This window comes from Equus quagga, chromosome 7 (assembly GCF_021613505.1).
Source record: "Equus quagga isolate Etosha38 chromosome 7, UCLA_HA_Equagga_1.0, whole genome shotgun sequence".
Taxonomy (NCBI): Eukaryota; Metazoa; Chordata; class Mammalia; order Perissodactyla; family Equidae; genus Equus; species Equus quagga.
In genome coordinates, this window is record NC_060273.1 from 33147497 (window position 1) to 33165961 (window position 18465).

Here is an 18465-nt window from a genome sequence, read left to right on the forward strand (position 1 = left end):
GTGCGGTCCCACCAGCAAATGCCGTGTGCAGTGTCCCCTGGAGGGACGGTGGCCAGTGACTCTTCTCTACAGAAGAGAGCCAGTCACAAGGGGATAGGGGAAAACCCTCAAGCACGTACCCAGCCAGGAAGCGAATATGACTTCCAGGGAGGTGGGCCCAGCCTTGGCTCCCTCTGTCCCCGCTGCCATCCCGGGGCTGGGCATCCTGGGTTGATGGGGTGCAGGGGCTGGAGAAGGAAGCCGGCCCCTGTTTGGGGCACCCTTCCTGGCCCCCACCCCACCCTGGCCTCCCTGAGCACCTTCCAAGATGCAGACACCTCCCAGGGGCTGTGATTGTCCCCATGCCACCACCTCAGACTCTGCACCCTTGCCCGGGGTGAGTCCTCGGCATGACCACGGTCCAGGGCGCTGCCTCCCAAGAGACAGCTTGGCCCCATGGAGCCTGACCCCGGCCCCATGTTGTGGGCTTCTCTTCTCGCAGCACTGAGGTTATTTACCTCCTGGCTTCTCTGTGCAGGTGCACTCTGGGAAACTCCGTTCCATCCCCCAAGCTCCAGAAAAGCAGCGTGTCGCTGTGGCCGGCAGTCCCTTTGTCTCTTACATGGGCGCAGCAGGCCGGCTGTGAGCGGTGATGCTACAGGATCCTGGGGACAGAAGCTGCACCTACCTCACCCTCACAGGCCCCCTTCTTGAAGGGTCTGGGCGATGTCTTTTCTGGTTCGTTTTGGTGTTCTGCTGCTTGGGACCACGGGTGAAGTTTGAGAGGTCAGCCCCTCCCTCGCCCCCTTCCTCCGTCTCCAGGGGGCAGGTGGGGCTCTGAGGGTTCTGGGGTCCCACGTAGGGAAGGAGGGGCCTGGTGGGCAGGAGGAAGGGTTCCTCGTCTGTAGAAGCCGCTGGGCTCCTGGGGGAGATGAAGACAGAGTGTTTTACATAATTGAACAATTCCCGTCATGGAGGCCTTTGAGGATTTGGAGGATGAGCCCATCGTTTTGCTCTGGGGGTCCCCAGGTCCATTCTCATGCGGATTGGGGGTGGGCCCAGCCCAGGGGGCCCTCGGGCTCCAAGGGCCGCTTCGATCCATTTGCTCAGAGCTGGTTCTCTGGCACAGTGTCCCACCCACAAGCACACGGACAGGGTGGGAACACGGCGTCCTCTCCCAGGGTGGACGGGCTCTGCATCAGGAGCACCCCAAATGCAGCCTAGGCAGGGGGCGTGTGCCCCCCAACCGTGGGCCCCCCAGCCCAGCCCCTGGCTGGCTGGTCCCAGGACCCTTCCTGCTCCTGACAGGGCGGTGGCAAGATCAAGGACTAAGCCTGGGCTGAAGGGACAAAGGCCACGCCCTGGATAACTGGGGACCTGGTGACAGTGGCCTCCAGTTATTGAGCACCTACTGTGTGCAGGACATCGTGTGCCAGCACCAGGTGCATTTCCTCATTCATCTGTCATGAGGTGGGAGTGTCATCGTCCATGGATGTGGAAACAGACCCAGAGAGGGTCAGTAGCCTGTGTGGGGACACGGAGCCAGTACATGCTCAGTGGGATTGCAGATCCAGTCAGACCGTAGGGCCGGGCCTCACCCTGGGAAGCCCCTCCCGCCCCCAGCCCCTGCTGCCCCTTCATTCACATCCCCCAGGGCAGAACCTGGCCTGGCCTGGCCTGGGGGAGGGGGTGCTACCTGGGGGTCTCTCTGGGAAGACCCTCCCCTTCCCACTTAGCCCCTGGATCAGGCAGCAGTGGGGACTCAGAGGTCTGCTTGGGGCCCTCCCCGCTCCTGGAGGCTCCTGTCTCATCGACAGGGATGATGGGGGGGTAGGGAAGGACCCCTCAGCTCCCCATTTGTCCACCGTGGCCCACAGCCCCAGTGGGAGGAGAAGGAGGACCCCCGAGGTGGGGAGGGGCGATAGAAGGGAGGCGTCATCGCTGGGGTAGGAAATAGGGTTCTGTGACCTGGGCTTAGAGCCCCTCAGGACCAGGCCAAGAGGCTCTGCGTCCCGCTCCATGTGGCCTCTGTCCTTGAGTCACCCTGGAGGAGGGAGGTCAGGGGCGTCCCAGCCTGAGGCCGCCAACAAGGGAGCTGGGGGTGGGGTGGGGGCTCCAGCTGAGTGGTCCCCCTAGGACACAATTTCCAGGGCTTTTCATCAGCAGAGGGCACGAGCTGGGGTACTTGGGGAAGTCTGTGCCTGACTGGGTCCTGGGGCCAGCACCCCCCCAAGGTAGTCACTGGAATGTTGGCCATGTCCGATGGGACACGTGGTGGATAAGGGCCTGCCTCATTTGTGAGTTGTGAGTCAGCCATGCCTTGTGGCCGGCTGAGGGGACGAGCTGCTAGGTCAGGGCAGATCGGTGGCGCTGACCGGAGCCACCAAGCTGGTCAGACCCTGTGCCTGCATGGGCTACTCAAATGAAATGGCAGCCCCGAGAAGGGGGGGAACCTGGAACTGGCCCAGGAAGGTGGAGGCAACTTGGGGGCAGCCTGCACCCTCCCCTTGCAGACCCACAGGGCTGTCCTGGGGGAAGAATGAGACTCCGCCCTGTTAGCCCCTTGGCAGAATAAGACTCAACAAGACATCATTTTTCTCATCAGTTCTGGGATTTTAATAATCTGACCCAATCTGAAAACAATGAGCAAACCCTTCACACCTACTGGGAGAAGATCATCAAAAAACGGACAGTGAGGGTGATGTCAGCAACATGGCGGCATGAGCTCACCCGGGACTCTCTCCCCTCCAAATTACAACCAAAAAGAGCAACTGCTTTCCAACCAAAAAAAAAAATCCTAACAACAGAAATCATCAGAGACCCACAGCAGCCAAAAGACAGAAGGCGGAGAGGCTGGAGCCGCCCTCGGAGGAGCTGGAACCGGGTAGGAAAGAACTTCGCTCCCGCCCCTAGAGACTGGAATCACTGCCGCAGGTGCGGGAAGGAGCGGGTGAGGGGCCGTGCGTTGGGGGATCATCCGGGACTCCCACCACCCATGCAGCGGAAACCCTCTAACAGGGCAAAGCTTTCACGTGGGGGAACCCCAGCAAGCCAGGGCCCCAGGAGACCAGAAAGCAAGAGCTGATCCAATACGGATCGGCGTGAGTGAAGGTGCCCCTCCTCCCCCAACCTGCACTGTGCGCCACCATCGCAGCTGAGGGCGGAGGGCTAAGAAAACAAGCTTCTCGACCCCCATCTAGTGGCAACAGGCTGTGACTGCAACTGAATAATAGCATCATGCGCAAAAACCGCTCCTCTACCATCCAGCAATTTATAAAAGCTCCAGTCCACAAGGAAAAACAGTAAAAATACAAAAGTAGGTCCTGAGGGCTTGGAAATGGGTAAACTAAGTGAGGATGAGTTCAAAATTGCTATGCTCAAAATATTCAATGAGGTAAAGGGAAATATAGAGAAACAAGTGAACGAGTTCTGGAGTTACTTCACAAGAGAGATTGAAATTATAAAGAAGAATCTATTAGAAATACTAGAGATGAAAAATACAATGGATCAGATAAAACAGAATACGGATTCCCTGAATGCCCGTGTAGACACCATAGAGGAGAAAATTAGCATAATCGAAGATAAACAGGCTGAATGGCTCCAGACAGAGGAAGAAAGAGAACTAAGAATTAAAAAAACTGAAGAAAATCTGAGAGAATAGCTGACTCAATGAGAAAATGCAACTTAAGAATCATCGGAATTCCTGAGGGCATGGGAAAGGAAAATGGACCAGAAAGTGTGTTCAACGAAATAATAGAAGAGAACTTCCCAAATCTAGGGATTGAGAGAGAAATGTGTGCAGAGGAAGCTTTCAGATCTCCTAGATTTGTCAATGTAAAAAGACCTACTGCAAGGCACGTAGTAGTAAAAATGGCAAAAATGAATGACAAAGAGAGAATACTCAGGGCAGCAAGACAGAAGAAAATAACCTACAAAGGAACCCCCATCAGACTTTCAGCGGATTTCTCTACAGAAACCTTACAAGCTAGGAGAGATTGGAGTGACATATTCAAAACTTTAAAGGATAAAAATCTTCAGCCAAGAATACTCTATCCAGCAAAACTATCCTTCAGATATGAGGGAGAAATTAAATATTTTCCAGACAAACAAAAGTTAAGGGAATTTGCAACTAAAAGACCTCCACTACAAGAAATCCTCAAGAAGGCTCTCATACCTGAAAACAGAAAAAAAGGGAGTAAGGGGTCACAAAACAAAGAGTAGGGAGACAAATAGAATCTGAATAGGATAGCAAATATTCAACTATAGCATTAGGATAAAGGGAAGGAAATCACCAAAGCAAAGACAATCTTATCACTCTCACCACAAACTCACAACACAAGTTGGAATAAGAGATGAAAATAATAATTTAGGAGGGGAGGAGGAAAGGGCCTGAATCAGTCTAGGCTAAGGAAGTAAGAGACCACCAGAAAATGGACTGTTATACACGAGATTCTGAATACAAACTTCAGGGTAGCCACTAAACTAAAAAACAGAACAGAGACACAAAACATAAATAAGGAAAAATCTAAGAAACCAAAATAAGAAATTGCAGAAGTCAATGGGTAGGCTAAAGCACACAGGACAAGAAACAAAGGACACACAGGAAAACCAGAAAACGAGCAACAGAATGACAGCACTAAGTCCACATGCATCAATAATCACTCTCAATGTGAACGGATTGAACTCTCCAATAAAAAGACACAGAGTGGCAAAATGGATTAAAGAACAAGATCCAACAATTTGTTGCCTCCAGGAAACACACCTCAGCCCCAAGGACAAACACAAGCTCAGAGTGAAGGGATGGAGGACAATACTTCAAGCTAATAGCAAACAGAAGAAAGCAGGTGTCGCAATACTTATATCAGACAAAACAGACTTCAAGATAAGACAGGTAAAGAGAGACACAGAGGGACAATGTATAATGATCAAAGGGACACTTCATCAAGAAGAAATAACGCTTATAAATATCTATGCACCCAACACAGGAGCACCAAAGTTCATAAAGCAACTATTAACAGACCTAAAGGAAGATGTTAAAAATAACTCAATAATAGTAGGGGACCTCAACACCCCACTCACATCAATGGACAGATCATCCAGACAGAAAATCAACAAGGAAACTGGAATTAAATGAAAAACTAAAACAATTGGACTTAATAGACATGTATAGAATGCTCCATCCAAAAACAGCAGAATACACATTCTTCTCAAGTGCGTATGGAACATTCTCAAGGATAGACCATATGCTGGGACACAAGGCAAGCCTCTACAAATTTAAAAAAATTGAAATAATAACAAGCATCTTCTCTGATCATAATGCTATAAAGCTAGAAATTAATTACAAGAAAAAAGCTGAGAAAGGCACAAGGATGTGGAGACTAAACAATACGCTATTGAACAAGCAATGGATCATTGAAGAAATTAAAGAAGAAATCAAAAAATACCTGGAGACAAATGAAAATGATAACATGCCATACCAACTCATATGGGATACAGCAAAAGCTATATTAACAGGAAAATTCATCGCAATCAGGCACATCTTAACAAACAAGAAAAATTCCAAATAAGCAATCTTAAACTACAACTAACTGAATTAGAGAAAGAAGAACAAAGCCCAAAGTCAGCAGGAGAGAGAGAATAAAAATCAGAGCAGAAATAAATGCTATTGAAACAAAAAAGGCAGTAGAAAGGATCGATGAAACAAAGAGCTGGTTCTTTGAGAAGATAAAATTGACACACCCCTAGCCAGACTTACAAAGAAAAAAAAGCAAAAGCTCAAATAAACAAAATCAGAAATGAAAGAGAAGAAATAACAACAGACTCTGCAGAAATACAACGGATTATAAGAGAATACTACGAAAAACTGTATGCCAGCAAAATGGATAACCTAGAGGAAATGAATAAATTCTTGGACTCCTACAATCTCCCAAAGCTTAGTCAAGAAGAAGCAGGCAATTTGAACAGGCCAATCACAAAGAAAGAGATTGAAACTGCAATCAAAAACATCCCAAAGAATAAAAACCCAGGACCAGATGGCTCTCCTGGGGAATTCTACCAAACTTTCAGAGAGGATTTAATACCAATCCTTTTCAAGCTATTCCAAAAAATTAGGGAGGATGGAACACTTCCTAACACATTCTACGAGGCCAACATCACGCTGATACCAAAGCCTGACAAGGACACCACGAAAAAAGAGAACTACAGGCCAATATCGCTGATGAACATAGATGCAAAAATTCTCAACAAAATTTTGGCAATCTGAATACAGCAATTCATCAAAAGGATCATACATCACGATCAAGTGGGATTCATACCAGGGACGCAGGGATGGTTCAACATCTGCAAATCAATCAACGTGATACACCACATCAACAAACTGAGGAATAAAAACCACATGATCATCTCAATAGATGCAGAGAAGGCATTTGACAAGATCCAACAGCCATTTATGATAAAAACTCTGAACAAAATGGGCAGAGAAGGGAACTACCTCAACATAATAAAGGCCATAGATGACAAACCCACAGCCAACATCATTCTCAATGGGCAAAAACTGAGCGTCATCCCCCTGAAAACAGGAACGAGACAAGGACGCCCTCTATGACCACTCTTATTTAACATAGTTCTGCAGGTCCTGGCCAGAGCAATCAGGCAAGAAAAAGGAATAAAAGGAATCCAAATGGGGGGCGGGGGGAGAAGTTAAACTCTCACTGTTTGCAGATAACATGATCTTATATACAGAAAACCCCAAAGAATCCTTTGGAAAACTTTTAGAAGTAATCAACAACTACAGCAAAGTTGCAGGGTACAAAATCAATTTGCATAAATCAGTAGCATTTCTATACTCTAATAACGAACTAACAGAAAAAGAACTCAAGAACACAATACCATTCACAATCGCAACAAAAAGAATAAAATACCTCGGGGTGAATTTAACTAAGGAAGTGAAAGACCTATACAATGAAAATTACAAGGCCTTTCTGAGAGAATTGGATGACGACATAAGGAGATGGAAAGACATTCCATGTACACTGATTGGAAGAATAAACATAGTTAAAATGTCCGTTCTACCTAAAGCAATCTACAGATTCAACGCCATCCCAATCAGAATCCCAATGACATTCTTTACAGAATTAGAACAAAGAATCCTAAAATTCATATGGGGCAACAAAAGACCCCGAATTGCTAAAGCAATCCTGAGAAAAAAGAACAAAACAGGAGGCATCACAATCCCTGACTTCAAAACTTACTACAAAACTACAGTAATCAAAACAGCATGGTACTGGTACAAAAACAGGTGGACAGATCAATGGAACAGAATTGAAAGCCCAGAAATAAAACCACACATCTATGGACAGCTAATCTTCGACAAAGGAGCTGAGGGCCTACAATGGAGAAAAGAAAGTCTTTTCAACAAATGGTGCTGGGAAAACTGGACAGCCACATGTAAAAGAATGAAAATTGACCATTCTTTTTCACCATTCACCAAAATAAACTCAAAATGGATCAAAGACCTAAAGCTGAGACCTGAAACCATAAGGCTTCTAGAAGAAATTGTAGGCAGTACGCTCTTTGACATCAGTATTAAAAGGATCTTTTCGGACACCATGTCTTCTCAGACAAGGGAAACAATAGAAAGAATAAACAAATGGGACTTCATCAGACTAAAGAGCGTCTCCAAGGCAAGGGAAAACAGGATTTAGACTAAAAACCCACTAACTGGGAAAAAATATTTGCAAGTAATACATCCGACAAAGGCTTAATATCCATAATATATAAAGAACTCACACAACTCAACAACAAAAAATTAAACAACCCGATCAAAAAATGGGCAGGAGATATGAACAGACATTTCTCCAAAGAAGATATACGGATGGCCAATAGGCACATGAAAAGATGCTCATCATCGCTGATCATCAGGGAAATGCAAATCAAAACTACACTAAGATATCACCTTACACCCATTAGAATGATAAAAATAACTAAAACAAATAGTAACAAATGTTGGAGAGGTTGTGGAGAAAAAGGAACCCTCATACACTGCTGGTGGGAATGCAAACTGGTGCAGCCACTATGGAAAACAGTATGGAGAGTCCTCAAAAAATTAAAAGTAGAACTACCATATGATCCAGCTATCCCACTACTGGGTATCTATCCAGAGAGCTTGAAGTCAGCAATTCCAAAAGCCCTATGCACCCCAATGTTCATTGCAGCATTATTTACAATCGCCAAGATGTGGAAGCAACCTAAGTGCCCATCAACAGATGATTAGATAAAGAAGATGTGGTATATATATATACAATGGAATACTACTCAGCCGTAAAAAAAGAACAAAATCGTCCCATTTGCAACAACATGGATGGACCTTGAGGGAATTATGTTAAGTGAAATAAGCCAGATAGAAAATGACAATCTCTGTATGACTCCACTCAGATGAGGAATTTAAACCTGTGGACAAAGAGAACAGATTAGTGGCTACCAGGGGAAAGGTGGGGTGGGGGGTGGGCACAAAGGGTGAAGGGGTGCACCTACAACACGACTGACAAACATTAATGTACAACTGAAATTTCACCAGATTGTAACCTATCATTAACTCAATAAAAAATTTTTTAAAAAAGAAAGGAATGAAGTACCGTTTCCTGCTACAACATCGATGAACCTCAAAAACATTGCGCTGAGTGTAAGAGGCCAGACACAGAAGGCCACGTGCTGATGATTCTGTTCGTATGAAACGTCCAGAACACGTCAAGCCTTAGAAACAGGCAGGAGGGTCAGGGCTGCCAGGGGCTGGGAGGGGGTGGGGAGTAACTGCTAATGGGGATGGCATTTCCTTTGGGGGCGGTGAGGATGTTTAGGACTAGATAGAGACGGTGGTTGCACAAAACTGTGAATGTACTAAATCGTCAATTTTAAAGGGGTTAATTTTATGTTACATGAATTTCATCTCAATGAAAATGAATAAATAACAGGCGAAGTTCGGGGATGATGAGGCCCCTGTTGCCGGAGGGGTCAAGCCAGGCAGGATGACCCTGGTGGGGACAATTGTTGGCTCTGCCCGACATAACTGACCACCACGGCCTGGGTGTCCTCCCAACGAGGACACTAATCCTGCCCTGGGATTAACCCCGCCCCCGACCCCAGCTAAGGCGGGGTTAATGCTTCAGTGTGTTCCCTTCCAGCTCGTCTAACAGAGAGGTCATTTCCTAAGTTGCTTTCCTTGAGTTAGCATGCAGCTCTGCACCCACGTCGTGTTCTCTCCCTGCGCCATTCATGGGGATCTTACTTTCCAGTCCCCAAACTGGAACCGGCTCTCTGACGGAGGAGTTTTCGTGTTGGGTGCAGAGGCCGCCCAGAAATGGTGGCTGCTGAGCTGTGGGCACGTGAGGGCATTTGAAAGGTTCGAGGCCACAGTGCAGAGGGTTTGAAACCAAGCCTGTAGGAAGACAGCCAGAATGTATGGAGGATGGCAGGGGTGTGTGTGCGTGTGTGATTCGTGTGTGTGTATGCATGTGTGTGTCTCAGTCCATTCAGGCTGCTATAACAAAAATACACTAAGTGGCTTATGCACAACAGAAATTTATTTTCTTGTAGTTCCGGAGGCTGGGAAGTCCAAGATCAAGTGGCCAACAGATTTGGTGTCTGGCGAGGACCAGCTTCCTGGTTCACAGACAGCATCTTTTCGCTGTGTCCTCGAATGGTGGAAGGAGCAAGGCAGCTCTCTGGGGTCCCTTTGATAAAAGCACTGATCCCATTCATGAGGGCTCCACCCCCATGGCCTAGTCACCTCCCAAAGGCCCCATCTCCTAACGCCATCACACAGGGGGTTAGGATATAACATACGAATTTGGGGGCACAGCCATTCAGTCCATCTCAGTGTGCGATTTGTCTGTGCACATGTGTGTGCATTTGTGTGTGTGGTGGAAAGATCGCCACTGTCGTCTCAGCTAGCAGGACTCTGGTCTGGGCTTTCAGTGGCTGTGTGACCCTGGGCAGTTGGACGTGGAAGTCAAGCAGGTGACTTTCTCCTTTATTTATGACCCATAAATATTCAATCGCTTCTGTGAATGGGTGGAAGGAATTTAAAGGCTTTTTGTTGAGTTTTGCAGACACAGTCATGTTATCCCAGAGGAAGTATTTAGAACATAACATCTAAATACATTTTTCTCTTGGGTTTTTCAGAAATTCCTATGATCTGCCATATAGAATGGTATAAGCTCAATTTGCCTACAAACTTGAAACGCAGTTTGCTCATGCCCACTCTGAATTTGCTTTCCTCCTTGCTTCTCAAAGCCCCATCTTATCCGTTACTCTCTCTTCTTTTCTGACCAGGGTTGTTTGTTTTATTTTGAACACAGTCCTTTCCTGGAGAACCTGGCAATTTTCTGCATCTTCCGTTGGGCCGACACCTTCCTTATTGCAGGAATAGGGGGATGCTGGATCCCATGGGGCCCCTCCCAGCCCCTGCGGTCTCACTGTTCAAATAGCCAAATCATCAGGGACCATATGTGATTCGAGCATCTTCATGTGATTTCCGTCTTCTCTCTTATCAGTTAGCGCCTCCAAATTCGCGGCCTGCTGCCAACGGATGAGGAGAGCGTGTGAGTGAAGAAGAAAGCGTCGGCTTCTCTGTTCTGCGTGCAAGTCCCCGAGGCTGACCGAGGAGAGGTGGCAAAGAGGACAGGAGTGAAAACGCCAAGACTGGGAATTTGGCCGCTTCTAGACCTCACCCAGTAATCTGTTCAAAAGGTCGACAAGGATTCCCGGAGCTCTAGTGAGAATGGGTCAGTGCGGCCCAGGGGACGGGAAGAGTTCCTGATCCCCCAGGGGACAGGTGGCAATGCCAGGTGATGCTATTGGTTGGCACACCTGGGGGAAGAAGGTGGTACTGGCATCTCGTGGGTAGAAGCCGGGGATGTTGCTCCATATCCCACAACACACGGGATGGCCCCACAGCAGAGAATGGTGCAGCCCCGGGAGCCCGTGGTGTCCAGGTGGAGAAACCCACTCTGAGAAGAAATCCGGTTGATCCTCAGTATTTGTGGATCCCCTATGTCCGAATTTGCCTACTCCTGAAAATTTATTTGTAACCCCAAATCAACACTCCCTGTGCATTCGTGCTCATCTGTGGCCGCACGCAGAGCGGAGTCGCCTGACATGCGTGTTCCCAGACGAGGGGGAGCAGGCCGCGTCCGCCTTGTCATTTCAGCTCGGACTGTCAACAAGTGTCATTTTTATGGTCCACTTAGGGCCACATTTTTTTTGCGGCTTTGTGCTTTCCGTTGATGAGTTCACTGTTTAAAATGGCCCCGAGCGCAGCTCGGGGGCTGTCCGTGTTCCTGACGCGGGAAGGCAGCGATGCCCTCACCCAGCACGTGTGGGAGGCCGGCTTCATCCGGTGCAAATCACAGCACTATCGGTCCTGAGTTCAGTGCTGATGAAGCGACAGCGTGTGTTCAGTAAGTCAGGAGTCCTTAACAGAAGCACATGCAAAATGAGGCTGTGTATTGATCAGTTGATGAAAATGCTGTGACCAGAGGCTCCCAGGAACCGAGCCCCATGTTTCCTGGGAGTGGTGGATCCGAATTTGCTCAGTGTCCCAGGTGACTTGATAGAACGGAACGCCCGGGAGTAATGAGACTCAGCTGTGTGTAGGAGCCGAAGGACAAGGTTGGGACATGGAGGGTCCCGTCTGGGAGTGGATGGAGCAGAGAGTCCAGCCCAGGGAAGCTGGACCTGCCCCCTGCCCACCCCACCCCGCCCCACCTGTGCCCCCTAACCTGGCGGAGCCTGGGGACACCCGTGCGGGGAGGTGATTGTTAAATAAATGGTGACTACGATTATATTTCCATCCTAGCAGAGAGCAGCCAAGGCCCAGTGTGACTCTAAATGCGAAATGCAAGGTCTCCGAAGGTGGCCCACGGCCCTGCTCCACAGCGTCCCTCAGATTCCCATGAACTGGTCCCTTCTCATGTTTCTCCTATAAAATAACACTCCCCACGGGAAGGCTGAGCCTTGCTAAACTCAGACTAGTAAATGACGAAAAGGAGCCAGACAAATTCAGCGTGGCCCCATCACTCATGAGGACAAACCTCAGGCCAGCTCTGGCACCCCACGAGGATGGAGGGGGCTGGCAACAGCCAGAAGTAAAGAAACGCACTCCCCAGTGTCCATCATGGACAGATGGATAAACAAGACGTGGTCCATCCATACAGTGGAGTACTATTCAGCCCTGAAAAGGAACAGAGTACTGATCCACACTACAACGTGGACAAACCTGAGGAACAAGACACTAAACACAGCCAGACACAAAAGGCCATGAGTTGTATGATTCCATTTATAGGAAGGCCCAGGAGACGCCAATCCACAGAGACAGGAAGCACACCGTGGTTGCTAGGGGTAGGGAGATAGGGTGACAGCTAAAGAGGGCCGGGCTTGTTTCTGAGATGATCAGAATGCTCCGCTACCGCGATGGCTGCACACATCCGTGCACACACTGCAAGCCACTGGATGGCGCCTCTGGGCTGACGCGGGAAGGGAGAAGCACAGGGGTGCGTTTCCCGGTGGGTCCCGCTTGGAGAGGGCTGTCCTAGAGCCGGGCACGGCAGGGCCGCTGGACCTGCGCTCTGAGGCTGCAGACGACGCCCGGGGCGGGGACGACCTCGGCGGGCTTTCAGGTGGAGGAGGGCCATCCTGCAGCCCCCACAGCCTCCCCACACCAGCCGGAGGACAGCTGCTCCCAGGGGAGGTGACCAAGTCGCCGCCCTGGGACAGGACACCCCCCTCCAGGCAGGCGACAGCACCCCATGCGTCCAGCATCAGACCACTCCCACTCCGTAAGGCCACAGGCAGGATGCACAAAAAGGCGTCCTCGCCAAGTTATCCTTCACGTAAGCGCTACCTAGACGGGGTCTCCTGGGAGCCCCCTGGCCCCGCTTGGCACGTGGCTTGGCGCAGAAAGCACCGCGGGCTGCAGCCACAGTGAATCCAGATTTGGTCTGAATTGCATGGAAAAGCCAACCACCACCGGGGCCTCCCTGCGCGTCTGTCCACGCCGGGTCCTGGTTACGATGGGTGGCGCAGACGTCCCGGGCAGGCCCCGCCGCCCCCTACGCGCATGCGCCCTGCGCCTTCCCTCGCTGGCCTGCGGGAGGAGGGGCTGGGCGCTGGTTTGGCGGGAGCATTTCGCAGGAAGTCGCGGGGCGGCAGGCGTCTGGCAGTTCTTGTGTCCATTCCGATGTAGCAAACCCGGGTTCAAATCCCAACCCCACCACTTACCAAGTGGGTCAGCGTCGCGGGGCGGCCAGAACTAAGCACCACAGACGGGGCTGCTTAAGCAACAGACATTTATTCCCTCACCGTCTGGAGGCCAGAAGTCCAAACTCAGGGGTCAGCGGGATCGCAGCCCCTCCAGAGGCTCCGACCCTTCCGGTCCTGGTGGCCCCTGGGGTTCCTGGGCTTGTGGCTGCATGCCCCCATCTCTGCCTCCCTGGCCACACAGCCTTCCCTCTCTGTGTGTCTCTGTCGTCTCCTCTTCTTACAAGGACACCTGTCATTGGGTTTAGGACCCACCCTAAATCCAGGAGGATCTCAAGATCCTTAATTAATGAGATCCGCAATGACCCTTTCTCCAAATAAGGTCACGCTCTGAGGTTCCAGACGGACAGGACTTTGGGGAGGATACTGTTCAGACCCCTGCGCCAGCCGCGGACGGGTGGAGGCAGTCAGTTCAGCCTCAGCTTCCCCACAGGTGACCTGGGGGCAGCCCTCCCACTTCACCCGGCTAGCTCATCCGCCGGGCGAAATAATGTAGGGAGGGCCCTGGCCCGGCCCTCAGCCCGCGGCTTCCCATAAATGTTACTGTGCTTTCCCACGGAAGCTTGCCGGACAAAGCCATGAACAGGGCAGAAGCTGGTTCTATTTTCTCTTCTCTCTGTGTGACCCCTAAGACTGGCTCCAAAAGGTGAGCATGAATCGGAGCCATGTGGAGGGCCCATCAGAGCCCACCCAAGAGATTCTGACGTTGGGGGGTGCAGAGCGGGGAGCATTTGCGTTTCTATAAGTTCCCCAGTGATGCTGACGCTGTGGGTGTGGGGGGCCACACTTGGATAACCACTGTCCTGAGAGCAAAAGAGAGGCTTGAACACACCCCACAAAAAAGGGGGGGGAGCAGGCGATCTTTTGGACACACTCAGCGGTCGGGCTCTGGTGGTGCCCAGCACAGAGCTCGCGGCCCCTCTAACCGTTCAGGATGGACACCTGCATGCTCGTGCCCAGTGTCCGCAATGGGGGGCGGGGTCAGTGACCAGGAGGTTCTGCCCGTGGGGAGCGATGAACAGGCTCATCCTGGCAAACTGTCCTCTCGGATCTCCTGGGTATTGCCAAGGCCTCCTGGCCCACCTCCCGCCTCTGGCTGCCCCTTGTCCGTGAGGAATTGCATTGGGTTCTAGAAACTGAGCCCCAGCCACATGCTCTTCTGCGTCCCATTCTTTCACTCAGACTCATCCTGGCGTGACGCTGGAGTCCGAGTGTTCTCGCGACAGCGCAGCTCTCTGCTGTGTGGAAGCAGCCTTGCCCGTCTCCCCGGTCTCCTGCTGGTGGACTGGTGGGTTATTTTCCGTTTGGGGCCGTGACAAGCAGTCGCACTGTGAATATTCTTGTATGCATATTTGGGGGCATTCCTGTGGGGTTAATACCTAGAAGCGGGGCTCCTGGGGCATGAGGTTTGCAAGCATCCAGCTTTAGAAGATAGCACCAAACTGTTTTCCAAAACGGTTGTTGCAGAGATCTCCTGCCACGTAACAGATCACCCCAAACTTGGCTGAAAACACTTAATTATTTCTCACGACTCTGCAATCTCGCTGGACCCAGCTGCTCTCCATCCCGAGCAGCCAGAAAGGCTTCTTTACTCACTGGGCTGGAATTGCTATGAGACGCCCAGGCATCCCCCTCTTGACGTGGCTGCTTGGGCTTCCTCGCAGCATGGCGGCACCTGAGCAGTCAGACTCCATGCATGGCGGCTCACATCCAAAGACTGAAAGTGGAAGCTGCCGGGTTTCTTGAGAAAAGAAAAAAAAAGAACGGTGTCACGTTGACTTCATCCTTTTGGCCAAAACGAGTCAGAAGGTCAGGGCAGATTTAAGGGAGGGAAATCGACTCCCCGCCACGATGTGGACCAGCAGCCACCTGCGGGAAGGGGAGTGCTGGCCGCCATTTTGGAGACCACCCTGGGATTGTCCCAATGTTCACGCCCACTTGCAGCCTGGGAGAGTTTTAATTGATTCACGTCTTCCCCAGCCCCGTGCTACACTGAACATCTTTAATACACTCATATTTTTAAAATGCAAGAACAGGAGAGCGCCACAGAAGCCCTATGTCCAAAGGGATGTGCCCAGTCCACTGCAGGAGAGCTGAGCTAGGGTCCCGTGGGCAGTGGAGAGGCTGCCCGCCCCACCCCGGCCCGAGCTCCAGGCCTGATGGCTCCAGAACGTTGTCCCTGTCACTGGCAGTCGCGTGGGGGCTGCCTTCTGGGGGGGATTTATATTTGCATAAGCCGGGGGAGGGCTTGGCTGCGAAAGAGCTCAGAGCGAAGGTTCGCAATAGCAACACAAATGTTCTGAAGCGCTTAAAATAGAACCTGGTGAAGAAACAGGGCCAGTTAAGAGAAGATGTGGTTACCCAGCGTCATTTAAAATTCGTGTTCAGCCCTCAAATCTGATGTTGTTTACCCGACTTTCCATCTCAACTGGGCATTGAATGGATACGGTGTCCACTTTCCAAAAGAGACGCCCAGGGTGTCAGCTCCTGGACCGGGAAGCAGGCACCGTGGTTTCTGTCCCGTCAATGGAGAGGCTGCCATGGGAGGCTGCGTGGGCTGCCGGGGGAACAGGGAGCGGTTTGGCAACAGGAATGAACTGGGTGGACACAGATCCCACCTCTCGGCTGTAAACGAAATGCCTAAGGGGCTCAAAAGAAAAAAGGAGAAATTCTCAGATTTGGGGAACTTAGGGCAGAGCAGTGAAACTGGGCTTCCAATACGGGCGCTTGGGGTGTGGACCCCAGATGCGGACCCCAGCTTGGGGCTGGACCTGGAATCTGTTTGAGATGGAAAGCAAGAACAGAGACTGCTCCAAACGCGAATCACTGAAGAGCAGCCCAGCAACAAGGGACAAGGCAGCCCTGGCCACCAGCCCTGAAGAAGACTCAGGACACGCTATGTCCAGGAGCCTGGGGTGCGGGCCGGGGGCCAGGGGAGGCGGAGAGGGGAGTAATTATGTAATGGGGACAGAGGTTCTGTTGAGAATGATAAAAAGTTTCTGGAAATAGATAGTGGAGATGGTCACACAACCTGTGAACGTACTCATGCCACTGAACTATCCACTTAAAAAATGGTTAAAATAGGAAATTTCATGGTATGTATATTTTACCGCAATTAAAAACAAAAGATATCGGAAAGGAGGAGGCAGAATTATCATTCTCTGCAAATGATGTGACTGGAATTATGGAAATTTGGAAATTATGGAAAATAACGTCTACCTGGGAAACCCAAGAACAAAATAGGGATGTGTTAGGACCAATAAGGATGCTCGGTTAGGTGCGTGGTTATGAAAGCAGCACTCATAAATCAATAGTTTTCTACGTCTCAGCAATTCTTAGTTAGAAAACACAATGGTGAAGGGAAGCCGCTGTAACAATTCAGGGTGTCACTCACAATAGTAGCAAAGATCTAAAACCCTGAGTAAGTCACTTAGTGAAATGAGTGGGATTCATATGAAAGGGTCACAATGGCTGGAGCTGCCCAAGAAATACTTGCTGAATGAATGAATAATTAGAAATTTTTTCAGAGGGAAATAAAAGAAACAAGATGTACCCTGTTTAAAAAGAAAAAAACAAAAAGCAAAGACATTGATAAGCCTGTTGGTTGAATATAGTAACTATACCAAAAAATAAAAACAGTAATAATGACTTGTTTGGGATGGTTAAAAATGATGTGTATCTAATAATAAAACACGGGTCATCAATAATCAAAGACGACCATCTTAATGAGTGAATCTAGGTGTAGGATCGATAGGTGTTCATTGTCCTATTCTTTCAACCATTTGTGAGATGGACATTTTTCAAAATTAAAAGTCGGAAAATTTATGAAACAGTTGGAAAATTTGAGCATCGATTGGACATGCAATGGTCTCGAGGAAACATTGTTAATTTTTTCCAGTGTGATAATGGTATTATGGTGACAGTTTTCCAAAGTGTCCTTCTCTTTTAGAAGTATATCCTGAAGCATATTGGGGTCACATGATATGGCATCTGGGATTTTCAAAGTCTGGGATGGGCGAGAAGGGAAAGACGCATAGGTTTATGTGCAGATGAAATAAGATTGGCCGTGAGCTGACAATGGCTGAAGCTGGGTGATGGGCACATGGGGGTTCATTATGTTGTCCTTTTGATTTTTGTATATATTTGAATTTTCCCACAATAAGAAGATTTTTAAAGTCAATGACTTTGTTTTTGGTCGCAGATGACATGATTATCTATGCAGAAAATCCCAAAGAATCAACTCAAAAGCCTCCTGGAACTAATAAATGATGTTAGCAAGGTTTTAGGATACACAGTAAATATACAAAAGACTATTGCTTTCCGATATACCAACAATGAGCAATTGGAATTTGAAATTAAAAACACAATGCCATTTGTGTTAGCACCCCCAAAAATGAAATACTTAGGTATAAAGCTAATAAAATATGTACAAGCCCTACATGAGGACCCTCTGATGAAAGAAAGCAAAGAAGATCCAAATAAATGGAGAGAGAGACCATGTTCATGGACAGGAAGACTCAATCTTGTCAAGACGTCAGTTCTTCCCGTCTGGATCTTTAGGTTCAGGGCAATCCCAATGAAAATCCCAGCCAGTTATCTTGTGGATGTCAACAAAGTGATTCTGACGTTTATGTGAGAGGCAAAAGGACCAGAACGGTCAACGCAATCTTGAAGGAGGAGAACAAAGCTGAACAACTGACGCAATCCAATGTCAAGACTTACTGGAAAGCTACAGTAATCAAGACAGGGTGGTACAGGTGAAAGAACAGGCAAGTAGATCTATGGAACAGAATAGAGAGCCCAGAAATAAACATACACAAGAATAGCACATTCTGCAGAAAACCGTGGAGCCAATCGGAGCTCTTGATAGGTCTGCATGGGGGAGGGGGAGGAACTCCTTTTATCAAAAATATTTCTTTCTAACAGGCTTTCCTGTCTCACCACCAAGAACCTGGTGAGTCCCACTCGGAAGCAGGGCCCTGCAACAGGGGGCTCTGTTCACATTTGCATGCCCAGCCGTCCGCCTGGCGGACCCACTCTCGGCATCTTTGTCCGCTCCGGGGCCACCTGCAGCCTTCCCTGGGGTCCCCAGCAGAGCTAGCCTGCCTCCCTCCCCGTGCTCTGTTCCTAAAACAGATGGCTCGAAGTGATGGAGCCCTGACCACGTGCCAG